At 45.9% G+C, this 6,374-nt stretch overlaps 1 non-coding gene across 1 annotated transcript; it reads right to left on the reverse strand.

Moving 5' to 3' along the window:
* Nucleotides 1-5,002: 5,002 nt before the first annotated feature.
* Nucleotides 5,003-5,075, reverse strand: TRNAT-CGU (transfer RNA threonine (anticodon CGU)). Its single transcript has one exon. It is a non-coding gene; the product is annotated as a tRNA-Thr (tRNA).
* Between the last annotated feature and the right edge of the window lie 1,299 nt (nucleotides 5,076-6,374).

A 6,374-nucleotide genomic window follows, 5' to 3' on the forward strand; every position in this document is an offset into this window, starting at 1 on the left:
TACTTAAATTGAGGACGATGTAACGAGCTATGGAAAGAAGAATGGTGGGTGTAACGTTAAGAGGGGGATAAGAAGAAAGCAGATTGGGTGAGGGAACAAACGTGAGTTAGTGTCATCTTAGTTGAAATTAAGAAAAAGAAATGGGGATGGGCAAGGCATGTAATGAGGAGGGAAGATAACCGTCGATCATTAGGGGTTACGGACTGGATTTCAATAGAAGGGAAGCGTAGTAGGGGGCGGCAGAAAGTTCGTTGGGCGGATGAGATTAAGAAGTTTGCAGGGACAACATGGCCACACTTAGCACATGACCGGGGTAGTTGGAGAAGTATGGGAGAGGCCTTTGCCCTGCAGTGGGCGTAGCCAGGCTGCTGCTGCTGCTGATGATGATGATGTGAAGAACGCGTGAACTTGGCAGTTATCGTAGTTGGTTGGGTACTCGCTGTTTGTTGTGCCTTGGGCTGGGCGTAGTTTTTTTTCCAGAAGGTGCCACCAGGCGGGCCTTGGAACGATCGGCGGAATGAAGCAAGAAGCACGGAGTCTACCGGTCTCTTCGAGGTGCTCAGATACTGCAGCACCTTCGAGACCTCCTGTGGAGGCGGACGGGCTGTTATGATCGACCTGTCAGGTGGGAGAATCATTCAAACGGGCTTCCCCATGTCAACATAATTGCCCTCTTCTCCGATTCGACGCCACATCGTTCTCCACGGGCTGACACAAAAGGATAGAAGAAACCGGAGGTCAAGACGACGTCACGCTTTTTCCCGAGCTGACACCAAGGATGGGCAAAAGGGAAAGACAGGCCCCTGAGGAAGACGCCTACGACCACAGAACCGCCAGTGGTTATTTAAGGCTGTGCTGGCCCACGTGTTAATAAGAACCGCTCGGGACTCAAATGAGAGTCCCATCCATGCACCAATGAAGTGAATACAATCTTTCCGGCTTTTTTCCATCCCCACTATGCCCGGCTTCGTCGTCGTTTCCTGACTCCTGCGGTGAAGACCCAACTCACCCGCTCGGGATCATATGAATACCTAAACACCTGCAAAACCTTGTCCTTTAACAAAGCGGTTTCCAGGTGGTGGTCAATGTTGGCAAGGAAAATGTAGCATAACACAGGCGCCACACATGACCCTATACTCTTACGTCTCAACACGGCCAAAGGCAATTATTAGACGTTTGGCGCGAGGCAACCCCCACCCATCCATCAGCGCCTACAAAGAAGTCAAGGCAGCGTAGACGCCGACTGCTGACGGGTCTACAAAAGGCACCCCCCACCACTACCTGACAGCCTGAACTAATAATGAAAAGGGCCAACGTCAAATGCTACCGAACAACGGGGCCGACCTTGGATTCGCAGGTTGCTATCCTGCTACATATTCCATGTTTTGGAGGTGCGGGTGCTGCGAAGCGTTGCGATATCGTGGTATCGTGGCGTGGTATCGCAACGGATTCGACGAATGTGATTGGCTGTGATACAGTCATCAGATTGACTAGTCGAGTCGCTTAGGGAAGACGACGGTATTAAAAGCGGAGTCTTTTCGTGAAGTGGGGCCGACGTGTCCTGATGTGTACTCGGATGTTTAACTTGCTCCTGCACGGAGTGGGCTTCCGTAACTGGAGCCGCGTAACTAATGTCAAATAAACCCCTTTTTCCTTCCTTCCTACTACTTGACGTATTCGTCGAATGACTTGGTGGATTCCTTGCCCTAACGCCACCTCGAGCCACAACAATACATATAATACATATAATATCTTGGATCTTATACTAACTACGAATCCAGAGAGCTTATCACATATAACTTACCTGCAAGAAATTAGTGATCACAAGGTTATCCACGCCGAATTTTCGTTCTGCCTTGAACGGCGCGAAAAACGTAAGAAAACAAGCCTTCTATATGAAAAACGTAACTATGACGCAATTAACAACGAGCTTAGAAATTTTTTCCCTTTATTTGAAGCCCAATTTTACAGCATGCCTCTCCAGAAGAGCTGGGAGGTATTCAAATACAAAATACAGGACTTGGCCAACAAATTCATTCCTAAAATTACTTTCCGTGAAAATCACCAAAAGCCATGGTACACTAAGACACTTAAAACATTAGAAGGCAGAAAAAAGCGCTTCTTTCGTGCTGCTAAGATAAGAGCCTCGTCTAATGCGTGGCAGCGGTACTATACTGCCGAGAATGCCTACCTGATTGCTGTGAGAAATGCTAAGTTCAAATTTTTCAACAACGATTTGACAAAATTGTTAAATGATAACGCGAGAAAATTTTGGAAGGTCATCAACCCTATCGAATCGCGCGCTATCACTCTGACCAACGAATTGGGAGAAACCGTCGGGGACCTCGAATGCGCTAACACCTTCAACATTGCTTTTAGCACAGTTTTCACAAAAGAACCCAGTACACCTCTGCTTACGACACCAGCTAAAACTTTGTCTACTATGCCTGCTATCACAATAACTCATGATGGAATTTTATCATTGTTAGATAACATTAAGCTTTCTTCATCGACAGGCGTCGATGAAATCAATTCCAAGCTGTTAAAGAACACCAGACATACCATTACTGCGTATCTGTGTATTTTATTTTCTCATTCACTATCTGTAGGTCACTTGCCAAATGATTGGAAAGTGGGGAAGGTTGTTCCTGTCTACAAATCTGGTAAAAAAGATTCCCCACTAAATTACCGCCCCATATCATTAACAAGCGTCCCGTGCAAAATCATGGAGCATGTCATTTATTCTAATATCATGGCATTTCTCGATAAAAATAACTTTTTTCATCCATCTCAGCATGGCTTCCGAAAGGGCTTCTCATGCGAGACCCAACTGGCCATTTTCATTCATGACTTGCATGTTAACCTTGACACCAACATAATAACTGATGCCATTTTCTTAGATTACGCAAAAGCGTTTGATAAAGTGCCGCATCAACGATTACTTTTTAAACTAAACCAGTTAAACCTGGACCACAACGTTCTGATTTGGATCAAAGAATTCTTGTCTAACCGGTCCCAACACGTCCTTGTTAATAATCATACCTCTGACCCTATTCCTGTAACATCCGGTGTACCCCAAGGCTCTGTTCTCGGTCCTCTCCTATTTCTAATATATATTAACGACTTGCCTCAACACTTATCTTGCCAAATCCGAATGTTCGCTGACGACTGTGTAATTTACCGATCAGTTTCTAATCATTGCGACGCAGCAAAACTTCAGCATGATCTAGACCGTGTCCAGGAATGGTGCGACCGCTGGCTAATGACCCTTAATCCGACTAAATGCAAACGTCTTTCCATTACTCGCCAAAAGCACCCCGTTACATTCCCGTACATAATTGCTAACGAACCTATACAAGCAATAACATCATTTAAATACTTAGGCGTTACTTTGTCCAATGATCTCTCATGGCATGCACATACTACAAACATCATATCATCGGCAAATAGAACTCTCGGTTTTCTGAAACGTCACCTTCGTAACGCTCCCCAACACGTTAAATTACTAGCCTATAAGTCACTCATCCGTTCAAAACTAGAGTATGCGTCACCCATATGGTCCCCACATCAAGCATGCGTAGTAGATGACCTTGAAGCGGTACAAAATCGTGCCGCCAGATTCATTCACTCATCTTATTCTCACGAAATCAGTGTTACCGCCCTCAAAGCGGAATCTGGGCTGCAAGCTTTATCCCTCCGCCGACGCATAGCAACACTTTGCCTATTCTATAAGCTTTACCATTCATCACTTAACAGTGCCCCTTACATAACACCACCCGCATACATATCCCCTCGCACTGGTCACCAACTGCAAGTTTACCGTACACGTACGAGAACTGTTAATTTTTCAGCATCTTTTTTTCCTCGTGCAGCCAAAGACTGGAACGGCCTTCCTCGCAATATCGTCGTGCTCACCTGTCCATCATCTTTTTCTACCAATGTGACTGAGTACCTGTTGTCACAAATTTGAGTGTTATATTTTTTATGTACACCCACCCCTTATGTAATACCCCCTAGTGGGGTCTTTAAGGTAAATAAATGAAATGAAAAAAAAAATAGCATTCTCCTGCACAAACAGCTCATCTTTAAAATAAATGAAGCTTGCCCCAAGATAACGTTGCACAAAAAGCGATGCAACGAAAAATTTTAGTCGTAAGGTTGAGAGACTAGTTCCAGTTCACATTAAGAGAAAAAGAATGGACCTGGGCAGGGCCATGTAACGCCTAGGACTGACAACCGGTGGACCATTAGAGTGGACCATTAGGGGCGGTGGAGGGGCAAATATAGCAGGCCTCCTCCCCCCCCTTCCCATCCCTCTCCTTTTTTCAAAGGTATACTTGCATATGCGCACAATAAACCGAAGTACTTGGCAGGAAGCGCTCATCCTGTGTTCCTCACTTGTCCGTGTTTTTTTTCGCTGTTTTTCACCCATGGATTAGTACCAACTAGGTCGGATTCATACCCTTTTAAATCATATAGAGCTGTTCCCAGTTTGGTTCCTGCGCGTGCGACGAATGGCTTTACCGCATAGCATTGGAACAAAATGGTGGAACTTTGTGCAACTCTGCTTCTTTGGGAGTATGTAGGAAAGAAACAAAATAAGACAGGCCCTGACGTCACGTTTTTGAAGCCGGAAATGCAGCCATATTGGTGTCCATATTCCTTTTCCCCTCCAATCAGCTCGCCGGAGCAGGTAGGCGCGAGCTCTGAACTTGCATTGCTACGAGTCGCCGGAATAGCTTGCTGCCGATGCGCGTCAGAACAAAGCTACGAAACTTCTGTAAAAGCTTTAGTGAAGCGGATGCGCTCCTGTGCTTTTCTGTGGCACGTTGACGACGACGACGAAGACCCGTGCCACGATTACTTGAGTGTCTCTGTTGCTGGCTAACATAAGAAGCCAACAAACAGACACCAAGGACAACACAGGGGAAATTACTTGTACTTAATAGCTGAATTAAAGAAATGATAAATTAGTGGATATGAAAGTGGATGAAAAAGAACTTGCCGCAGGTGGAGAACGATCCCACGTCTTCGCATTACGCGTGCGATGCTCTAACCAATTGAGCTACCGCGGCGCTGTTTCCCCGTCTACTTTCTTGGGTGTATGTGTTACTACAAGAACTAACACTGGGAGTGTTAGGCAGCGCCACCACTCACAAACCTTGGCGGCGCGTGTGGAACATCCTTTCTGTCGCAGACGTCACGAGTACGTGATCTTTTTGGATGAAGGCAACTGGTCAATAAACCCACACTTGCTACCTGAACGCATACCGTAAATTACACGCGTAATCGCAGGCCAGATTATAAAAACAAATCACTTGCCTCAAGTCAATGTGGTATAACAACGTAAAATTGCATATGAAAACATATATACTAGCCGCACAGGGCCTTCTGCAGCAACACTTCCAAGGAACAAACAGAGTAGTTCGAGGCTTATAGGAGAAGTCGCTACAGAACCACTCATGCATCGCTAGAACTTCACAATGTAAACGTGACGCCCGTGCAAGCACCCCGAACAATTAATTTGGCCGGTACATCAGGCCGGTGAAAATGTACTGCAAAATTATTGTTACCACGGCGATGTCTATAATGAAGACTTCTGTGGACATAGCGCTCGACCAGAAAACGTAGCCATGCAGTGACCACGATGATGAAATACGTTTCTTTTGGAAGGGAAAAGCGAGCGCATAGTAATAAAGAAAAAGATATAGTGACAAGCGTGATGACGGAAAGCACTTAGGCACAGCGGCAACTCATTCACCGGAATACCATCTCCCAAGGCATATGCAAAGCGCCACACTAGGTCGCGCAAACACCCTGTCTATATGCCTTAGCTGCATCACGGTCGTATTATGCTACAGAGAACAATCCTTACTGTGTAAAGCCGACTTAAAGATATATAAGCACGTGCCTTGATTCCTGCGCACTTTCCTGTAGCTGTCAATACACTTCTGAGCAAAGATTTCACATTGTGCACCAATGTCAAATGTGCATCATGTGCGCATCTCCAAGCATCTCTACGGCAGCGACGCCGTCAGCAGGATGGATGGATGGATGGATGTTATGAGCGTCCCCTTTGGAACGGGGTGGTGGGTTGCGCCACCAAGCTCTTGCTACTATACTACCTAATATCCTACCTAGGTTAAACAATGAAAAAAAAAACACTGAACTACCACGCCCAAATTTTCTGATCCCCTATTGCGAACTGTGCTTTTGTACGTCTCCGTCTTTTGTCGTTTCCCTACTTTTTTTCCACCAATCCTCACGTCGCCTCCTACTAATGTCTATTGCGGACATGTTTGCTTTACCACTGCTCCCTCTGAACCCAAGGGCTTCAAGGAGGCCAGTGGTGCCTAAATCGACCGCTGGGTAGA

This window comes from Dermacentor andersoni, chromosome 1 (genome assembly GCF_023375885.2).
Source record: "Dermacentor andersoni chromosome 1, qqDerAnde1_hic_scaffold, whole genome shotgun sequence".
Lineage (NCBI taxonomy): Eukaryota > Metazoa > Arthropoda > Arachnida > Ixodida > Ixodidae > Dermacentor > Dermacentor andersoni.